The 21,987-nt window shown below is 44.0% G+C and overlaps 1 protein-coding gene and 1 long non-coding RNA gene across 12 annotated transcripts in view; both read left to right on the plus strand.

Annotated features, from left to right (window-relative positions):
• Nucleotides 1-222: 222 nt before the first annotated feature.
• Nucleotides 223-13,049, plus strand: LOC148107701 (uncharacterized). Its single transcript, XR_015721721.1, has 3 exons — nt 223-352; nt 11,299-11,358; nt 12,664-13,049. It is a non-coding gene; the product is annotated as an uncharacterized LOC148107701 (long non-coding RNA).
• Nucleotides 13,050-14,239: 1,190 nt separating this feature from the next.
• ADCK1 (aarF domain containing kinase 1) overlaps nt 14,240-21,987 on the plus strand; it is a 143,295-nt gene continuing 135,547 nt past the window's right edge. For 10 of the 11 annotated variants that reach the window (XR_006781452.2, XR_015721836.1, XR_015721837.1 and 7 more), the window contains exon 1: nt 14,240-14,346. The gene's annotated coding sequence lies outside the window, so the exon portion shown is untranslated. Of the gene's footprint in view, nt 14,347-21,139; nt 21,239-21,987 lie in introns of all 11 variants that reach the window. The other variant, XR_015721838.1, reaches the window with a different exon arrangement.

The following is a 21,987-nucleotide window of genomic DNA, read 5'->3' on the forward strand; positions in this document are numbered from 1 at the left end:
AAAAAAAAGATCTCTGCTCCAAGTTTCCTGAGACCCCCTCTGAGATCACTGGAAGCCACAATGGAGGTGCTCCTTTTTTTTTTTTTTTTTTTAAAGTTCTTGAGCCTCTCTTTATTTACTAACTCCGTATCAGCTGCTTGCCTAGGCCTTCTCCTAGTGGGGATGCACCATGAAGGCAGACTCCTGGCTTTACCACTAGTTGTGTGATATCGAACAAGTTAGTTAACTTCTTAAGTCTTCTCATTTGACAAAAGAGATATTAATTGTACCTTCTTCATAGGTTAAGTATGAAATATGATAAATACATGAAGCCTGTTTAGAAGAGTACCTGGCACAGAGTTAAGCTCCATATGTAAGTGTAATGATTATTTATATATTAAAATCCTACATCACTATTTAGCACATAGTAATTGCCCTGTAAGAATTAGTTATTAATATTACTGTTACTATTTTTAGTAGAGAGGGTAAGGGCTAACTTGTCTGTGACTTTGTTCTGCTACTGATGGACATTTGCTCTGCTTACAATTTGGAGTTAGTAGCGAACAATGCGGCCTTGAATATTGGTGCATTAGTTTCTCTAGGGTATATACACTTAGGAGGGTGGCTGAATCATGGGGTATGCAGATCTCCCTGTTTCTGGGTGATGCCAAACCAGGTTCAAAGTGGTTGATTCAGGGGCGCCTGGGTGGCACAGTGGTTAAGCGTCTGCCTTCGGCTCAGGGCGTGATCCCGGCGTTATGGGATCGAGCCCCACATCAGGCTCCTCTGCTATGAGCCTGCTTCTTCCTCTCCCACTCCCCCTGCTTGTGTTCCCTCTCTCGCTGGCTGTCTCTATCTCTGTCGAATAAATAAATAAAATCTTTAAAAAACAAAAAAACAAAAAAAAAAAAACAAAGTGGTTGATTCAGCTTATAGTCTCACTTCCAACACTTGGTAGGCTTGTCTTGCAAAATTTTAGATCTGGTTTGTAATGATGGTATGTTTTTAATTTGCATTTCCCTGATTAGTGATGAGGGGAGTGCCTTTGATTTCCTCTTTTGTGAAGTTCCTGTGCAAGTCTCTTGTCCCTTTCTGACCAGGTTATATGTCTTTTTTTTTTTTTTTTAAGATTTTATTTATTTATTTGAGAGAGAGAGCAGAGGGAGTGGGAGGGGACAGAGGGAGAGGGACAAGTAGACTCCCTGCTGAGCTGGGAGCCTGATGTGGGGGCTTGATCCCAGGACCCTGAGGTCATGACCTGAGCCGAAGGCAGATGCTTAACCAACAGAGCCACCCAGGCGCTCCTATGTGTCTTTTTCTTGTCAATTTGTGGGAATTCTTCATGTGGTTTGGAAACTAATCCTTTGTCCATTGCATGCACTTGTAGTTCTCTTCCTGTCTTTTTGCTCCAACATGATGCCTTTTGATGAACAGAAAATTTTGAATATTAAGCAAATTTATGAATCTTTTCTATTCTGGTTACTGCTCTTCATGTGTTGCCTAAGAAATTCTTCTCTGCCCCAAGGTCTTGAACATGCTTTCCTGTATTCTCTTGTAAAAGCTTTCTAGTTTTTCCTTTTACACTTGGGTCAATTCCACCTGGCACTGAATACTGTGCATGAGGTGAAATAGGAGTGTAATTTCAATTTTTTTCTACATGGATGCTCAATTGTAACAGTACCATTTATTAAAAAGTCCTCTCTTTCCTCACAGATCTGCTGGCCATCTCTGCCATGTAGCAAGTGTGCATAGTGTCGATCTGTTTGGGGGGCTCTTTATTCTGTTCCTCTTACAACTGGTCCTCTCACCTTCTTCTGCTTATTCAATGGCCTCAGAAATATTTCTCTTGGCTTTTTACCGTGAGAATCAGCTTATCAAGTTCTACCCCCCAAAAAAGTAAAAAGTAAAAAGTAAATAAAACTGTTCCCAATCCGTGTACATCTCAAGGTCCAGCTGGAGGGTAGTGGGCAGGAACTTCCTTCTTCCACCTGGAAGTGAATGAAGAAGCTTGTAGATTTAGTAGCACCTCTTTTATTGGCTAGCTGTCTTTTCCCAGGGACATCAGTATGGGGTTGAAAACAACAAACAAGAGAAGGACAGAGCCAAGGGATTCACTAAGGACAGAGTCAGACAGTGTTTTCTACATCCTTCTTACCTCTGGGTGCTGCAGCTTTTTCAGTTTGACTTGGGGTTTCTTTGGGATGCAACCAAAAACATCCTAACTTCTCTTGAATACGGCTTGAATGCAGAAGCAAGTAAAAAAAGCCTTCTCATAAAAAGGAAAACAGCTGTCACAAAAGCTATGAATTTTTTTTTCTATAGGAAGGTAATATGAAATGATAATAATGGTAATGATGATAGTTACAGCTGACATTTACCAAGCCAGGCACCATGCTAAGGAAATGTACAGGTATTATATCGTTACATTTATGATCTTATTCAATGGCCATGACCTCCCAATGTTATTGTTTTCCCAGATCCAGAGATGTTAAGTAACTCTCACAATATGTCACAGAGCTAATAGGATTCAAAGATAGGCCCATGGGGGCTCCAACACACTTATCAATGGCTCTTTTGACCTGGAATTCCTTATGTAATAAGGAAAATTAAAAGCTTGCAGAAGAATAAGATTTCGGAAAAAGGGGAATTCTACCTCACTCCTGGTAGGAACATAAATGGATATAACCTTTCTAGAGAACAGTTTGGCAATACGTATTAAATACCTGAAAATATTTATATTTTTTTAACTACTAGTTCTACTTCTAAAAAATAAGTGGGGTCCCCAAATAAAGGTCTTCAAGGATGTGCAGACGAGCAAAATTTTTAGTAGCAACATTTCGTTTTGAGTAAACGTTAGGAACTACAGTACTATTGCAACTATTAAGACTAATAATGTTTTAGAATTTTTAATGACAAGGAAAAATATACTATCTTGAGTGAAAGAAGCAGATTATAAAACAATATTCACAGCAGGATTCCTAATGTATTATTTAAAAGGCAAGCAGGGTATACCGTAAATTGATAGTAGTGATTATCTCTGCGGGATGGGATTATGGATAATTGAACTTTTCTTCTTTTACTTTTCTGAAATTTTCAAGTTTCAACCATGAATATGCAGAACATTTTATTTATAAAAATCTCAAACATATTCAAAAGTAGAGAGAACAGAAAAATGAACCTGATGAATTCCACCAGCTTTAACATCTTTCAACACAGGGCCAATCTTGCCCATGGTACTCCTTCCCACTCCCTCCCCCAGATTATTTTGAAGCAAATCTCAAACGTCATATTTTATTTGCAAAAATTTCAGCACTCTTCTCTAAAAGATACAGTCCTTTTAAAAAAAACTACAGCCACAGTACCATTATCACATCTACATTTAAAATAACAAATTCTTCAATATCATCAGATATCCATCTGGTCAATTTTGCAATTTCTTTGATTGTCTTAAACATTTATGTTTTGTATCTTTCTTGTGTGTTCTTGGTTTTGCTTTTTAAATATGTGTGTGTGTGTGTGTGTGTGTGTGTGTGTATATATATATATATATATATTTTTTTTTTGCTTATTTGGATCAAGGTCCAAGTAAAATTTATTCATTGTGACTGGTTGGTGTGTCTCCTATCTCTTTTACCTATAGGTTCCCTCTTTCCCTCTCCATCTCTTATTTTTTTTCATGCAATGTTTTGTTGAAGAAACCAGACCATTTGCCTCTTAGAGTTTGCTATAGCCTTGATTTTGCATCTTGGTGATGGTCTTCCTCCTCTGTTTCTTGTAAATTCTTCATTAGATCTAGATGCTTGGTCAGATATAAGGTTTTGTTGGACTTTGTTTTTGTTGTGGGCTTAGGGGATGTACAGATGGTGGTGTTTACTTCTATCAGGAAAATTCAAAGTCTGCTGGTCTTCCTTGTGATAATAGCAGGCATTACCATTGCTACACCTATAAATCATTAGAAGTTGCAGATTGGTGATGTTCTCTCATTCCTTTTTCACTTACTAGCTGGCATACTCCTGTAAAAGAATTTCACAAAGGAAAAAGAGAATGAGTGCCTGATTCTTTCTCTTTAATGACCTGTTTTAAAAATAATTAGGTGGTTTTCTAGCATTCTTCAGAGATGACTTGATTTTTTTTTCTTTGTTTTGTTTAGTTTTGTTTTGGAGTACCATTATAAACTCACAAAGGTAAAGATACTTGACGTGCTTCAATCCATTGATAATCTAATTGTCCTACCCTTTTGCAAGTGGGAGGCTCTTCATGTCCACTTCTGAGTTCTTCTGACCCAACCCTAGTAGTCTTTAATAATTTCCATGCTTTTTGGTATGACAAGATGTTTCAGGATCATCTTATACATTTCCATCTCCAGGTCTGGAATGAGTCTCTAAAGAGCCTCGATTTCTTTCAGTGGGGCAATCTGTGTCCTAGGAGGTGGACACAGGTGGACACATTAATTTATTAAAAAGAAATAAATTTTAATAAAAGGAATAGCAGACAGTGAATGGTGAATAACAGTATAAAATGAACAGAATTATGAAAGTGTCACAGCCTACGACCCCTTTAGAGAAGGAGACATGGTCCTACACAACTCAACAGAAATGTCCACACCATATCATGGACCTGACTCCCAGTGACCCAGAAAACTTAAACACTGTTCAGCAAACTTATTTTACAAGGAAGTGTAAAACTTAAAAAAAAAGTTGTGTGTGGTTATACCCTAGTTATCTGGAAAATTAACGCAGATAGAATGTTTCATTCACCTCAATAGTGGTTCTCAGGCTTATGCCGAGACTTGAATCATTTAGGAAGCTTGTCGAAATACCGGTTTCTGGGCCCTACTCCAGACCATCTGAATCCAGGGAAGCAGGCTTGGAATTTGTATATTAAGAAGACTTCCAGGGGCGCCTGGGTGGCACGGCGGTTAAGCGTCTGCCTTCGGCTCAGGGCGTGATCCTGGCGTTATGGGATCGAGCCCCACATCAGGCTCCTCCGCTATGAGCCTGCTTCTTCCTCTCCCACTCCCCCTGGTTGTGTTCCCTCTCTCGCTGGCTGTCTCTATCTCTGTCGAATAAATAAATAAAATCTTTAAAAAAAAAAAAAGAAGACTTCCAAACAATCTGGAAGCAGGTGGTCCTAAAAACTACCCTTTAGTTTTTAGGGATAGATAGATAGACAGATAGATAGACAGACAGACAGATAATGTAAGGGGAGGGGGAGAGATGCCTTTAACGAGTGCACGTTGCAGCATACTTCTGAGAACTGAATCACATTTTAAAAATTTAGTGATTCTCTTTTTCTGATTTCAAAAGGATTCTATTCTCTGTGAAAATTTGAAAAATAGAAGAGCAAACAGAAGAAAATAACCACCTGCAATCCTATTCCCCAGACACGATGTCCATTAAGTTGATGTATAGCCTTCCAGCCTTTTTAGGGGCATTTCGATTGTTCTTTTTTGCTAGGAGACACCATCACTGACTTGCCTGGGGGCTCTCAGCTAGTAAGTGAGAGAGTCCACACTGGAACCCAGCTGCTGAACCCTGAACTTCATTATGTTCCATTCTAACAGAAACAGAGGAGCTCCCTGCCTGCCCCCGCCTCCCCCCACCCCCTCCCGCCCAGCATTACTTTACACATGTCTATATTGCATTTAAAAAACTGATTGTAAAATTAAAAAACAATAATCTGTATTTGCCATCAGGCTGTGGGCTTCTTAGCAGGGCAGGAAAATCATATTATTTATATCAGTATCCTCAAAATAAGGTCTGGTGCTTAATAGTGGCCCCGGACCTGGGGCACAGTAGGCATCCAACAACTGTTTCTTCCAGGCACGGAGTGGAAGACAATTAGGTCTCCATGGCCTCTTGTGGAACTGAACGTCAGGTGTCCTAGATTTTCCCAGACTGACCTGGTTTTCTCCCAAAGAAACAGTTTGTAGCATCCCAGTATTCAAGAAACGTGATACCTTCCTGGAAGCACGATGTGGGAATGGGTGAGGGTGTAACCTTCCAGACATTTCCTAATGAGACAGCACACTTCCACCCTTTTAATTTTCTGGAGGATGGGGCAGCTGTGAACTGTCAGCGGCCAACACCCACAGGAGCTGAGTGATGGGGATACTGGCCTGGTAAACGGGACCTGGGCAGAACTCAAAGCGTGTGTACTACACCACCTAAAATTATCTAGTGTACATCAGGGACACCTGTACCATAGTTGAGAAAGTCACAGTGTAGAGAATGGCATAGTGAATGTAGTATTTTAGGTGGTGGTTTGTGGAATGTCTGTGGGGGGGGGGAGTTTGGAGGAAGGGGGACCAGATGGAAGTCTGTAGAAAAGTCTAGACGTGGGGATGCATGGGAGCTTGACAATGCTTGTGGTGACAGGAAGGTTGAGGAAGGGAAAGAAAGGAAGGGCATATAGCCTGAGTTAGGTGGAGAAGGAAGGAAAGAGGACCTGGGGACCCGGGAGAAAAGCAGTGCCTGGACAGGCAGAGAGATTCAGGGCGAGGAAGCTAGCTTGGTCCTTCTGTCAAGACCAAGAGAGCAATTCCCTAACACAAATGTTTGTGGGAATATCTTCTTCTTTGCTTTTGTCCAGAGTATGCGTTGTTAAAGATTATGATTTTCTCCTCAGATTTCAGCCAAAGGGGCATGATAGGTGGATACCAAGGCCCACATGCCTCCTCTCCCCGCAGAAACACCAACCCACCCACCTGCCCCATCAGCAGGGTAGGACCAGGGTGTCAGCAACTCTTGGGGGAAGCTAAGACCCTGTCCTCTTTCAGGATCAAATTGACACGAGTCACGTTTCCAGTTGTCTTTCTTTTCTGATAAGAGGGTCTTCACTGTCTCCTCTGCCCTATTTTCTTGGCAACAGAAGGGTGGTGTGAGATGTAATTTCTCAAGAAAACTAAAAGAGACACAAAGATCCCCAGTCTCTATCTCACGTGAGCCAAGATCTTCTTTGGGTGTAGAGGGTCAGTGCAGACAAAGGCACTCTGATCACTTGTGATAGTTTCTCTCTCTAATTATAGAAAGTATTTAACTATTGTTCTGTAATTGCTTGCTGCAGTTGGGCTTGAGCATTGTATTATTATTATTATTTTTTTGCTTTAGTTTTTTGTTTTGACAAAAGCTTGCTTTCTGATGAGCTGGTCTCTACCCCCACCCCCCACCCCCTGCTTTGGCCCACTGCCATGCCAGTCCCTGGCTATTTCACTACATAACTGAAGGAGGTGTTGTGGTCTTTCCGGAGAAGCCACTTTACCTCATCAAATTGTTTCTGTGGCTCCCCCACGCCTCCCAGGTGCCTACAGAGAAAGGGAATCATCACTTACTGAGCATCCACTTAGTATTTGCCAGGCATTGTACTAAGCCCTTGCATAGGCTGTTTTATTCCATCCTTACAGCCAGCCTGAGAGTAGATATTATTATCCTCAGTTTACAGAAGGGGAATCTAAGGCTAAGAAAGGCCACAGCCAGGAAGCAGCTGAGCCAAGATTCAAACCCAGGTCTGTCAGACTCCATGTTGCCTCTCTTTCAGAGACGAAGAGGGTTTTTTATGGACTGGCTAATAGAATATTGGTGTTGATGCTCCTGGCACTGTGGGAGAATTGGGGAATCCTGCTTCCTTACCCTGAAAGTGCTGATCTCTAGGTCTTCAGCTAGTGGTAGGGCTTGGTGGGGAAGCCTGCAGGACTTTGATAGGAGGGGGGATTCCTGTGGGGTGGGGTTCCTGTGTTGAGGTCTGGGACTCCTGGGACATGGAGAAATTTCTGATGTCATGGCAACAATGACAAGGAGAGAAGCGGCAGCGGTCAGGGTCCTACGGGGAGTACATGCATGTTCAACGGTTGAAACGCAGTGTAGAATGAATGAACTGCTTAGAGGAGGTACAGGCAGTAGGGACCCATCAAGTGGTGGGGAAGCAGCTGGGCGCTAGCATAGCAGAAAGCTGTCACGGCTCCCAGGTCCAAGGGGGTGCACTGTGGGTGTTCCTGCAGCCCAGTGAGAGCTGGGGCTGGGCAGAAGGGCCCCAACAGGAGCTGTGGCAGGAGAGGAACACAGCCTCTGCCTGAACGCAGACCCGAAGGGCAGGAGTACCATAGGAAGTGGTGTGTGTGTGTGTGTGTGTGTGAGAGAGAGAGAGAGAGAGAGAGAACAGATAGCTGAGCCTCTCTCTCCTTGGGCCTCCCTGTCTCCTGCCTATGCTTACCAGTGGCCAAACCCAACTGTAAGATAGAGGACAGTGGAGCCCCAAGGATGCGGCCTGTGCTGATCAGTCTCCTGGGCACAGGGCAGGACAGAGAAGGGTGGAGAGAGGCCCTCCAGCAGGGCACAGAGTATATTCAGCCCAGTGGCTTGCTCAGCTGTGCCCTCAGTGTCAGTCCAGGGAGGCTGGACATTGCTTACAGACTCAAAGAATCACGGAATGTGAATGCTGGGAGAGTCTTAGACTTCTCCCCATGAAGTTCCTTTACTTTACAAAAGAGGATCCTGAGTCCCAGCAAGGAAAAATGACAGGTCCAAGGTCCAAGGTCAGCAGTCAACTAGTAGCATAGGCAGGAATGGAACCAGCTAACTGAACTCCTAGTCCATCCTGCCTCTTAACTGAGAGCTGCGGTTAATTAATGGTTGATAACAAAGCTGAGCCAACTTGCCCATTTCTTGTAAAACTGCTCAAAGATGTCAAGGGCATAGCTGACTTTGGCTCCAGACATTTGCCTCAAATGATTCCCTCTAAATACACCTATGGGGGCGCCTGCGTGGCTCAGTCGATTGAGATGCTGCCTTCAGCTTAGGTCATGATCCCAGGGTCCTGGGATGGAGCCCTGCATCGGGCTCCCTGCTCGGTGGGGAGTCTGCTTCTCCCTCTGCTGTTCCCCCTGCTTGTGCTCTCTCTCTCTGTCAAATAAATGGGTAAAATCTTTAAAAACAAACAAACAAACAAACAAACAAACAAACAAACAAACAATACACCTATGATCAGTGTGGGCTACTCATTCCAGAGTGTGGGTTCTGGAGTCAGACTCATGGGACAGAATCCCAGCTATGCCCTTACAGAGTGATCTTGGACAAGCTGCTTGACTTCTGTGCCTTAGTTTGCTCAGCTATAAAATGGGAATAATAATTATCTATCTTATATATAATGAAAGTTATATGAGAAAACATACTTAAAGCACTTAGACTAGCTTCTGGCAACAGTAAGTGCTTGATAAATGATAGCATATATATGCATATATACTATTTATTAGCATATATAAATATATATGTGATATATGTGTACACACACACACACACACACACACACACACACACACACACACATACACATCTCTCCAGTAAACTGATTTAGAATTCTGGTTAAGAATTCATTTGGTTTTTACTCTGAGATATATCAGCTGTTTCTTGCAAGGCATTTTCCTCTTCCTTATGACAGTTAGAAAACTGAAGGGTATGACAATTACAACTCAATAAAGCTGGAAAAGAAAGACGAAAACCAAAGGGCCTGTGTGATATGCTTTTTGTGGGATCCCTCAGCTAGTCAGAGGCAGGTAAGAAATCCCTGCTCTCTGTGTCACTCCAGCCCCTGGGTTGGAAATGAATTCCAGATTACTTACCTTGATTTACTTCCTCCCAGGTGTTAAAAAAAAATCCCTTTAGACGTCCATCAAGTCCAGGCCAGTCTGACCATCCCATGGGACAGGCCTAGAAGGTTTGCATCTCATGGTCATTGATACGTAGAAGTGGTCAGAGCCAGCAGGCCTTGCTCTCTCTTCGACCTCAGCCTCTGCTCTTAGACCCAAGCACACAAAGGCATATGGCGTATGGATTGGTCTGCAGAGCCTCTAGCAAATGCTCAACTGCCCTCTGGGGAGAGCTGGACCCTGACCTTCTGGTCCTGGGTCTGGATCGACCCTCTGTCCTGGGCAGGAGCTAACACAGGCTCTGGCCCTCCAGCTCATGCTTCCTTCTATAGCTGTGACTCCTGCAGGGTCACCTTTGGAATACTGCTGTGACCAAATACAGCTTTCCTGCTTCCTCTACTATAGGCCTTAAGGCTTTTCCCTTCTGCAAAGAACACAGTTCCCTTATTACTCCCTCTGCAGTAATCTTTTCTCATTGCCTTAAGCAAGAATCTTGCACTTTGGATTCTCTTGCTTTTCCTCTGGTGGCTGCTGTCTTATGCTTCCTCCTGGATGGTCCACTTCAGGGACAAGACACACAGAGTCCCGCATGAACACTTCTTTTGGGTAGCATTCTGAATAGTCAGCTTACCAACTTCCGACCCTGCTGCCTCAGAAACTCAACTGGGACTTTGGCAGGTTCTGAGATATGTTAGCTGCTTCCCTCTGTGTCTTTGGTTGCTCAGTGCATTTTCTATTTAGCTTCTTTGGTCACGTCCCATCTCAACAAAACCCTTCAGTGGCTTCCTACTGCACTTGGACTAAAATCCAAATCAGTGAGTGCTCTGTGGCCCTGTGTGACCTGGCCCCTCCCTGCCTCTCCTACCTCCTCCCACACCATTCTCTCTGCTTCGTTACACTGGGCTCCTCTCTGTTCCTCAAGCGTGCCAGGCTCTTTCCTGCCCCTGGGCCTTTGCACTTGCTCTTCACTCTATTTGGAATATACTTCTTCATCTTCCCCATGGCTGACTTGTTCATCCATCAGGTTGCAGTTTCCTCAAAGACGCCTTGCCTGACTTCTCTATTCAAAGACATTATCTCTGGCCTCTGTTTAGTAGTCTTTATCACACACCCCTTTTTCTTTCCTTTACAGGGTTTACTACATTATACAACTATCCTGTTGTTTCTTTGCTTCTTTCATGTCTGTCTCCTCTCTAGGCACTGAGGATCTAAATCCCTGCTCTCATGAAGCTTATAGTCTAGTGGAGGAGACAGATAAAAGCCATCTAAACAAATGAATAATATAATTTCAAGTACTGATGAATGCTATAACAATAAAGCAGTGTAAGGGGATAGAGTGTGTCTCAGGGAATGCGGTGGGGTGGTGGTGGTAAGTAGGAGTAGTCAGGGATGGCCTCTCTTGGAGGGGTGACATTGGAACAGAGAACAGATCGGTGGGATGGAGCAGACCTTTGGAGTTATGGGAGAATAGCGAGTGTAAGGGCCTCTTAGCAGCAGCCAGTTTGGCAGGTGGAGGGACAGACAGGAAGCTGGTTGGGCTGGAGTGGCATGAGCTGGGGGAGAGAAGGGTGGGAAATGAAGCTAGAGATAGAAGGAGTAGGAACAGGCGTGGGGGAGCTGGGTGAGTTGGGTAAAGAGTTTGGATTTTCTTCTAAGTATAATGGCACATGTCTTTACAGCAATATCCAGTTTCCAAAGAACATACCCCATTTCACCTGATCCTCACAAGAACCTCTGAGGTATGTAGGACAGATAATAATTAATACCTTTAATTAAGAAGGAAACTACCATCTTATCATTTTACCATTGGTAAATCAAGAAGGAAGCTCAAGCTTTGCCAAATTAGAAAACTTGCTTTTTAAAATTAATTAATTTTTATTAACATATGCTGTATTATTAGTTTCAGAGGTAGAATTTAGTGATCCATCAGTTGCCTACAACTTGCTTTAAGTCACACAGTTGAAACAAGACTCTTGACTCTCAGTCAGTGGTGTCTAACCTTGCATAGGCATTGAAACCCTCTGTGGAGCTCTACAAAGTAGTTACACCTGGGTCCTGCCCCCCAGAAATGACTTAAGAGGGCCAGGGTGTGACCCAGGAGGATTGTTATTGTTTTAAAGATTTTAGTCATTTACTTGAAAGAAAGAGAGAGCATGTATGTGTGGGTGTGTGTGTGCCCATGGGGGAGAGGGCAGAGGAGCAAGCAGGCGCCCCCTCTCAGCAGGGAGCCCGATGTGGGGCTCAGTCCCAGGACCCAGAGATCATGACCTGAGCCAAAGTCAGATACTTAACCAGCTGAGCCCCCCAGGGGCCCCCCAGTAAGGCTGTTAAAGCTCTCCAGGTGATTCGAACCGGCCTGACAACCACTGCTCCCAATCCACCAGCTTTTTTACTACATGAACTGCCTCCTTGACAGAGCTTTTCCACTAGGCCGCCCATTAAAATCCCTGAGGGAGCTTTCTAAGGATTATGGAGGTCTAGATCCCAGACTAGATTCTAAAATCAGAATTTGTGGCGCTTGTTTATAAGTGCCTCGTTTGCCTATCTGCGATGGAGCTTCCCACATTCATTTTTTGGTTTTTCCTATTTGTTGTCTCTTCATTTGTTCCCTTTGGGTTTTATGCCTTTTTAAAAAATTCCTTTCCTGTCATTTTCATGGGATTTTAGGAAGGAGCAGATTTAAATGAGTGTACTCAACATACCATGTTGAAGTTGAAGGCTTAAAAATTAAAATTAAAAAAATGTTTAAATAATTAAATTTTAATTATAGAAATTATACACACATTCATTGTAAAAAAATCAAATATTATAAAAGGGCACAGAGTGTAAACTGACAGGTCTCTATTTCCTCAGGGTAACTGCTAGCCTGCTAGTAACATTTTCATAGTTAAACTTAGGGTGCAGTTAGAGTAACCATACTAAGTTTTTAATATATTTATGCTGTCTTCTCTCTGGTTTTAAACTTCCTGTTTTAATTTAAATATCCTTTATGTCTTTTACTGTATTTTACTGCATCTTTATGCTTTTTTATGATTTTTTTGTAGGCGAGCAACCTTCTCCAGGGGAGCCCCTATTCAACCTTTAATTCCCAGCCTCCCAGTCAGTTCTTAGTTTATGGAGCATTTCAGAATCTCCTGGGCAAAATTACTGTTCCCTTCTTTGTGTTCCTATACCTCTTTGTTCATACCTCCGGCTCACACTTCTCATACTGCTTGGAAATTATTTATGTTCCTGTCTTGGCACGTATACACCACAAACTTGAGACAGCAGTGGCGGGGGCGGGGGCTGTATTAGGCAATTCTCACTACTGCTGTCTCCGGGAATCAATTGTCTGAGTCTGTGGCTTGTCTTTTCATGCCCTTTGATGAAGAGAAGTTATTGAATTTAATGCAGTCCAAATTTATCAAAGGTTTGTATATAGTTTATGCTTGTGTCATTTAATAAACCCTACCCTGAGATCACAGGATGTTTCCTTTATTTTCTCCAAAAAATTTTTTTAAAGATTTTATTTATTTATTTGACAGAGAGACAGTGAGAGAAGGAACATAATAAGCAGGGGGAGTGGGAGAGGGAGAAGCATGCCTCCCGCTGAGCGGGGAGCCCGATGTAGGGCTCAATCCCAGGACCCTGGGATCATGACCTGAGCTGAAGGCAGACGCTTAATGACTGAGCCACCCAGGCGCCCCTATTTTCTTTTAAAATTTCTGATTTTGTTTTTCCCCTTGAAAGTCTTTAATCTACCTGGAATTAGTTTTTGTCTGTGGGGTGAATGAGGGATCCGACAGATAACTGCTTGTTCCAGCTCATGCACTGAATGATGTGTCTTTCCCCATTGAACTATAATGCCAGCTCTGTCATATATCAATATCCACATAAGCCTGGATCTGTTTTTGGGTTCTCTAGGCTGATTTCTACCCCCCCCCCGCTTTTCTTATACTAATACCAAATGGCCTTAATTTTTACAACATTATAATAAATATTGACATCGGAAAGGCCAAGTCCTTGAAACACGCTACTCTCCTTCAAGACTGTTTTGGCAATGCTTTACCCTTTGTTTTTGCCTATACATTTTAGATTAGCTTGTGATAGTCCAGAAAAAGTCCTGTTGGAAATTTGATTGCAATTGGATTGAATTGATAGATGAATCCCCCCCCCCCCGCCCCACATCTCTGCTCCCCCAGGAAGTAGTTCAAGAGATATTTGTGAAATGAGTGAATGTCTGATGAATGTCTCCAAAGTACATCTTATAAACATGCGAAACAGAACAATGAATGAACGAATGGGGGCCAAAGATAACTAAGATTAATCAACACATTCTCACCATTCGGCAACCGTCAGTAAATGTCTTCCTCGCCTATTTGTTCTAACACCATATTTAAAATACACAAACCCACAACTCCATCCTCCACTGAACACGAATCTATGCCTCCTTCGGAAAGACTATTCGAAACAAGTTTTCAGAAACACGGTGTGTCCGCAGCCGGGCACAGAAACGGGTAAGGTGTCTTGACCCCTCTGACTCCTCGGATGGAGCGGTCCAGGAGGAGCGCGGGTTCCGCGGCTCGAGTGCCCGAGGCTTAGGGAACCACGGACTACAAGTCCCGGCAGGCCGCGCGGCACCTCCGCTTCATTAGGCGCAATCAGCGGGTGGCGGAGAGCGAAGTCCCTGCGAACTCCGTCACCCGCGTGTGGAGTGGAAACTGGCGCCGCGTTCCGTGTCCCTTGGGGTGAGTAGGGGAGGCGGGCCGGGGCCGCACCGCGCGTAGAGCGCGGGGGAGGCGGTGTAGATGCGCCGGGCGCCTACCTCCGCTCGGGCCGTGGGGAAGGAACCCCTGGCCTGTGACCTTGTTACCGGGGCCGGTGTGTGGCCACGTGACCGGCAGGGCCCCGCCCCCTCTGCGGAGACTCTCCCGCCAGGTTAGCCAGTGGGCGTAAGCGCGGACTGGCTACTTCGGTGCGCGGTCTCGGACGTACGCAGGACTGGAGCTGGACGAGGGGGCATCAGGAGGCTCACCCAGGCTACCTCTCCCTCGGTGGTCTTCGGGCTCCGGGGCGCGGGCGGCGGCGGGCTGGGCGTGGTCTGGGCGAGAGCAGGGAACGCAGACAAAACCCTACCCTCCGCCTGGACTCGCGGCGTGCCCCGGAGCGCCCCTGATCTCCCGCACCTTTCGGGGCCCTGCACTTCCAGTTCTTGCTATAAATGTGCCGAGCAGCCTCTGGGAGACACCTAGCACAGCTCTGTCCCCAGGTTAAGTGGCGTTTACTTCCTACTAGGTAGGAAGTCAGCCGATTCAACAAGTATTTATTGATTACGTCCATGATAATTGGCACTTAGTGGGTGCTCAAGAGATACTTGTCGAGTTGAAAGTGAGTTAGACTTTATCTGTGCCATCATATGTTTTCTTTAAGCATTTTCTTATTTCTCAGTTTCTCAAATTGCATCAGAATCACCTGGAGGGCTTGTTAGCACACGGAACTCTGGACCCCATCGCCAGAGTTTCTGATTCACCAGCTCTGGGATGGGGAGCAGAAATTTGCATTTCTAATATGTTCTAGGAGATGGAGATGCTGCCCGGGACTTACTTTTGAGTACTACTGCTTTATAGGAAAAAAAGTCCTGTGAACTTAAAGCACCAACTCTTTCTTCACACCAGGTTATGGGCCTTTGTGTCCTTGTTTGCCGGTTTAACTTTTTATAGTTATGGTAAACATGTGCATATTACTGTGTACGCTGTTAATTTGCCCCTACATTGTTATATATACAAATTTTCACGAATTCTACACTTGCGTCATTTTTCCTGGGTTACATCATATTCTATTGTGTCGTTATTGGATTGGCTCTTTTTCAGTAGCCCTCACAGATGTAAGATTTGATCCCTGCTGGGAGAGTTTGCGTTTTATTCCTTCCTGCTAGATACATTTTCTTGTCAGACAAGGGACCTATAAGATAAGAATAGTGCTTGGTTCTGACATCCATTCCCCCACTCTCTGCTCAGACCCCTGGCCCCCAACTCACTCACTAAATCTCCTGGGTTTAGATTTTTGTGTCAGAGGGATTCCAGTGACCCACCTCTTACCTGGCACGTGCTCTTTATGTTTGGTTTTCCACTGTTTTCCCTGAGTCCCCACTTTTTCAGGATGAACTGAGTGGAGAATTTCTATTCCTTGCTTGGGTGAGATTTATTTTTCCCTGTCTGCTGTGGGACCTTGGCATCGGCCAGGGATTTCTTTCTTTAATCAATATTGATTCAGCCACCTTCTGGGCATCAAACCCTAGGAAAGGGAATATGATTACATTTGGGCTGCATCATTGGTGGCGGGGCAGGTTAGAAACCTGATCAGACCACCTATATGGTCCCTGCATCGGCTCTGCATCTTTCCAGACTTGAGACATGATGGTATCATCTATCTTGTTTGCTTTTTAGCCACATCAGGAAACATTTTCAGGTTTTCCTGAAAACCTGATCACTCTTATTGGGTCTGTTCCAGTCTTGGGAGCAGACCAGAAGAAATAATAATCAATTTCTCTAATAGCCTCATTAGGAAATGGGAGGAGGCTGTGGTCACTTATGGGATTGCTAGAATTAGATCCCAAAGTGCTTTTCCTCTGGCCATTCTCACCTGTGCACCAAGCAGGGAACGGTGATTCCATGCTTCTTGTCCTGGGATGTGGCATGGGGAGAAGGCTGTGGGTGGGTGGCCTAGCCACTTATTGGCCCACCACAAATAGTAAGTGGTTGGTTCCCCGTTTAGTTGTGTCCAGGGGATGGACATTTCATTTGACAGTCAACTTCCCATTCGTAGAACTTTCCACACTTGACCTTTTGCCTTGTTTCATCACCCATTGGGGTGTTCCTTTATGGTCCAGCAAGATGGAGTCCATTCTTCTTGAAGATCCAACAATAACACAGCTCTCCTAAATGTCTCACAGACTGGGATGGGTTGTTTCTGGTGAACCCGAGTATCCAGTTGATACTCTGACATGTTGATTTCCAGGGCTCCACGCAATGTCTTCTACATGCTGCCATTGTTTGGGTCAGAAATCAAAGTCGCTGCCCACAGTGACTGACACGGTTACCTGCGAACAGTGGTAAGAACAGTGGTGAACGGAACCCTGCAAGTCCGTGAAGGAGGTCATGTGCCATAGATGGGCTCAAGCTTTGACGCTTCCGTTTCCTAGCTGAGTCACCTGGGAAAATCTCTCATCCCCTCTGCTCCTTCCTGTCCTTATTTATGCCTATGGATGATAATAATATTTGTCTCATCTTACTGGGTTGTGTGGAGTATCTAAGGAGATAATGAGTGCAAGGGGCTTTGTAAAGGTTAGTCATTGCTAATATTGTTATTCGACGTTTAGGTGTTAGGGTCTCCGTGTGGTGTCGTCAAGCTCCCTTCCCTCCCCAAAAGTGAGTGCTTCTGTGAGAGGTTACTCAGGTGAAAGTCAGACAAGCAAACAGAACAGGGCAGTCGATTCATTAGCAAAGGGTTTAATAATGAAAGGTGTTTTTCATCGACAGACATATTTCACGGCTGACAGGGTCTTTTAAAATACCCCGAGGGAAGCGATTCATTTACATATTAAAGACCCACCGACACCTGATGGAAAACTCCAGCTCCAATCTATTTAGATGTACTTTGGCTCCTATATCATCTATTTTATGTTTTTCAATTTCCACCTCTTTTATTACTGAGGACATTTGCATGAAAACCGGGTCTTGGGAATTGTGTCTGCTTGGCTGAGGCTTCCCCTCCCAGGGTGGGTGATCTCAAGGCTAGGGGCAGCCTCGTTGCCCACAGGGACAGGCCTGGAGGATGGTGCATGAGGAAGATAGGGTTTAAAAGAGGCAAGAGCTGGGAGGTGGTGCTGGGGATAGCTGGGGGAGGATGGCATCCAATTGACAGCCCTGAGGTGATTCTCACCTGGGGACCTGTGTTGTTACCGGCTCAGTGCAGGCCCTCATGGGGTACAGTTTCTCCCTTGAATCATTCAGTAAATACTTCTGGGGCATCTGTTATGTTAAGGCAGGTTTGGCAAACTGTAGCCCCTGGGCCACTTCTGGCCACAGGCATCACTTTATATATTGTCTAGGGCTGCCCTCTGTAGGGCGATGCCTTGGGTCTTCATCTGAGTGAGGTGGGGGCCATTAGGGAGTTGAGAGGAGGGGAGTACATAATTGGGCTGAAGTTGCCATGTTGAGAATAGATGGGGACAAAATGCATTCTTTTACTCACTCAATCATGTATTTGTTAGCAGACTTGTTAATTAGTTATGTAATATGTTAACAAATTCTGCCCTTTGCATGCAGTAGAAGAGGCAGATACAGGACCAGATCTTCAGAGAAAAAAGCAGTGCATAATAAGACCAGATAGGAAGGAGCAACTCACTCTAAGCGACTGGCTCACAAAATCCTTCAGAGAAGGATGGGGGGTTGTTGAGTGTAAAGAGGTATTTGGGAGATGAAGCTGGCAAGGTTGGGTGGAATGAGAGTAGGGGTGTGTCTTGGATGCCTTGCTAGAGAATTTGGACATTGTCATTGGTGGAGGGGATGTGGGATAATATGTGTGCACGTGAAGGTTGGGATGATGATGACCTGGACGGAAAGTAAAGGTCAGATGGGATGTGGGGAAATGGTTTGAAAGGGGGAATGGTTGCGCAGTTAAAGCAAGATAGGGTGGCCTTCCTCCCCTGCTTTAGAAATTGTACAGGTTGTGCCAAATCCTGGTCTCCCAGGTGCTAGGAGTTCTTCTACATCAGTTCGTCAGTGTCTCTGGGAAGAAGAAAGGAAGTTTAAAATAACACTAAGGAAAAGAAGTCTTATTTCTTAATATGTTAGGCATTATGTTATCTTTTTTTTTTAAAGATTTTATTTATTTGAGAGAGAGAGAGATGAGCAGGGGGGTGGGGGTAGAGGGAGAAGCAGACTCCCTTCCGAGCAGGTGGACGGACATGGGACTTGATCCCGGGACTCAGTCCCAAGACCCTGGGACCATGACCTGAGCCAAAGGCAGATGCCTAACTGACTGAGCCACCCAGGTGCCCTGTTAGGCATTATGTTAAAGCAGCATCTCATTTAATGTTCACAGTGACCCTAGGAGAGAGATACTGTCAAGAGCTCCCTTTTGTAGATAATTACATGGGAGGCTCCAAGAGGTTGTGACTTGCTCAGGGTCACACAACTGGTGAGCAGCAGAGCAGGATTCTTCCTGGCTCCAGAGGCTGAGTTCCTGGCCACCAGTGGCTCCATATGACCTTTTTATTTATTTATTTGAGAGAGAGAGTGAGAGAGAGAGAGAGAGAGGAAGAGGTAGGGAGAGCAGGAGTGGGGAGGGGGAAGGAGCAGAGGGAGAAGGACAAGCAGACTGCCCACTAAGCAGGGAACCTGAAATGGGGCTTGATCCCGGGACTCCAGGATCGTAACTTGAGCCAAAGGCAGGTGCTTAACCGACTGAGCCACCCAGGTGCCCCCCCCCCCCCATATGACCTTTTTAATGTGGGCTTCTCTGCAGGCCCTGATGGGAACGGTCCCTGGATCACCCCTCATGGACATTCTTGCACTGATGATCTTAAGGAAGATGTATAAGGAGCTGAGGACATGGAGCCCAGTGTAAGGCCTGCTTCCGGGTCCAGCTGGGAACCCATGCCTTGGCGGACAAGGTAGAGGGTGAACTGAGCATGCTGCCCTTTTTGATAGAAAACACTATACGCAGAGGGTGTAGAGAGCAAGGTGAAAGGTAGGGTTAGGTGGGGGCCTGCCAGGATGTTAGAAGTGAGGCCTGCAGAAGTCCTCCAGAGGTTGATAGGCGGGGAGTAAGTAAGGTCCTTTACCAAAGCATGGCATTGGGAGAGGAAATAATTGATAATAGTCATCATCATGTTAATTATAATAATAAGAGATGAGTGGTAATAGCAGTTGCTACTGTGTTCATACTGTGTAGGTGGCACCTGGCTATACATTTTGCATGGTTTCCTCGTCCCTCACCACCCCATCTAGTAGACACTGCCGTCATCATCCCCATTTTATAGACAAGGTCACGAGAGTCAGGGAGAGTTAGCAATTTGCCTGCTTACCCAGTTGGTAAGTAAGTGTAGGGGCTCAAACCTAGGCCTGCTGGAGTGCATGTTCTCAACCACCATGTCTCTTGTCTGGAAGGAGCCCTTGGCTTATTAAAATGCTGGCGGAAAAAAAATTAAAAGCTGGCGGAATGATGTGGGGCTAGGGAGGCTTTCATAAATAAAGAGAATATTAAAAAATATATAAAGAAAATAAAGCCCATTCTACAAAAAGCAAGGTTTTAATTTCTTTTTATTTAGACACCCCTTTCTTTCAGAGTTAGGAACTGAACAAAGAGCTGGGCCAGAGCATTTGTGTTTAGGGGAACAAATGAGTTTCTTACATTATTTCTTTAAAAATAATTGTTTGCAGTCACTCTTATGGGGTGATCGCAGATACCTGGGGTTGGGAGGAAGTATGATAAACTTAGAAGGCTTGTTTTTTGGGCATAGTTTCAATGATGGATTTGAACACATGCAGCCTCTTTTTTTTTTTTTTAAAGATTTTATTTATTTATTTAACAGAGGTAGAGACAGCCAGCGAGAGAGGGAACACAAGCAGGGGGAGTGGGAGAGGAAGAAGCAGGCTCATAGCGGAGGAGCCTGATGTGAGGCTCGATCCCATAATGCCAGGATCACGCCCTGAGCCGAAGGCAGATGCCTAACCGCTGTGCCACCCAGGCGCCCCCACATGCAGCCTCTTTATTAAAAAGAAAATATTTAGAAGAGTGGTTCTCAAATTTTAGCTTGCATAAAAGTCACCCGTTATGTTATTAGAATGGAGGTTCCTGAGTCCCACCCCCAGAGTTGGTGATTCAGTGGGCTAGCGGATGGACCTCAGAATCTACATTTTTGTGTGTTTTTTAAAAAAAAATTTAAATGGAAGTATAATTGACATATAACATATTAGTTTTAGGTATACAATGTAGTGGTTCAGTATTTATATGTATTGGGAAATGACGACTGCAGTAAATCTAAATAATCTCCCTCACTACACATAGTTACAATTTTTTTTTTTCTTGTGATGAGAACGTTTAGGATTTACACTTAGCAACTTTCAAATATATGATAAAATATTATTAATTACAGTCCATGCCACACATTACTTCTCCATTACTTATTTTATAACTAGAAGTTTGTATATGTTGGGGCGCCTGGGTGGCTCAGTTGTTAAGCATCTGCCTTTGGCTCAGGGCGTGATCCCTGCGTTCTGGGATTGAGCCCCACATCAGGCTCCTCTGCTGGGAGCCTGCTTCTTCCTCTCCCACTCCCCCTGCTTGTGTTCCCTCTCTCGCTGGCTATCTCTCTCATTGGCTGTCTCTGTGTCAAATAAATAAATAAAATCTTAAAAAAAAAAAAAAGAAGTTTGTATATGTTGACCCCCTTTACTTACTTCATTTTGCCCACCCCCTCCAATCTGTTTTTTGTATTTGTGAGTTTTTTTTGTTTTGTTTTGTTTTGTTTTTTAGGTTCTACACACAAGTGAGATCATATGGTATTTGTCTTTCTCTCTCTGACTTACTTCATTCAGCATGATACCCTCCAGGTCCATCCATGATATCACAAAGGCAAGATTTCATTCTTTTTTATGGCTGAATTATATTCCATTATATTTGCCTATATGTCACATTTTCTTTATTCATTCATCCATTGATGGACATTTAGGTTGTTTCCGTATTTTGGCTATTGTAAATAATGCTGCAGTGAACATGTGAATGCATATATCTTTTCAAGTTAATGCTTTTGTTTTCTTTGGATAAATACCCAGAAGTGGAATAGCTGGATCATATGGTAGATCTATTTTTAAGTTTTTGGGGACCCTCCATACTGTTTTCCAGAGTGGCTGCACCCATTCACATTCCCATCAACAGTGTACAAGAGTTCCCTTTTCTTCATATCCTCTCCAACACTTGTTATTTCTGGTCTTTTTGTTATGAGCCACTCTAGCAGGTGTGAAGTGATATCTCATTGTGGTTTAGATTTGCATTTCCCTGATAATTACTGACATTGAGCATCTTTTCGTATTCCTGTTGCCCATTTATATGTCTTCCCTGGAAAATGTCTATTCATGATCTTCTGCCCATATTTTAATTAGATTTTTTAAAACTATTGAGTTGTATGAGTTCCTTATATATTTTTGATATTAACCCCTTTTCAGATATATGATTTAGAAATATTTTTTCCCATCCCGTAGGTTGCCTTTTCATTTTGTTGATGGTTTCCTTTGCTGTGTGGAAACTTTTTAGTTTAACATAGTCCCATTTGTTTATTTTTGCTTTTGTTGCTTTTGCTGTTGGTGTCAGATTAAAAAAGTCAT

The sequence above is a fragment of the Ursus americanus genome, chromosome 26 (genome assembly GCF_024610735.1).
Source record: "Ursus americanus isolate L20-20 chromosome 26, mUrsAme1.1.p, whole genome shotgun sequence".
Taxonomy (NCBI): Eukaryota; Metazoa; Chordata; class Mammalia; order Carnivora; family Ursidae; genus Ursus; species Ursus americanus.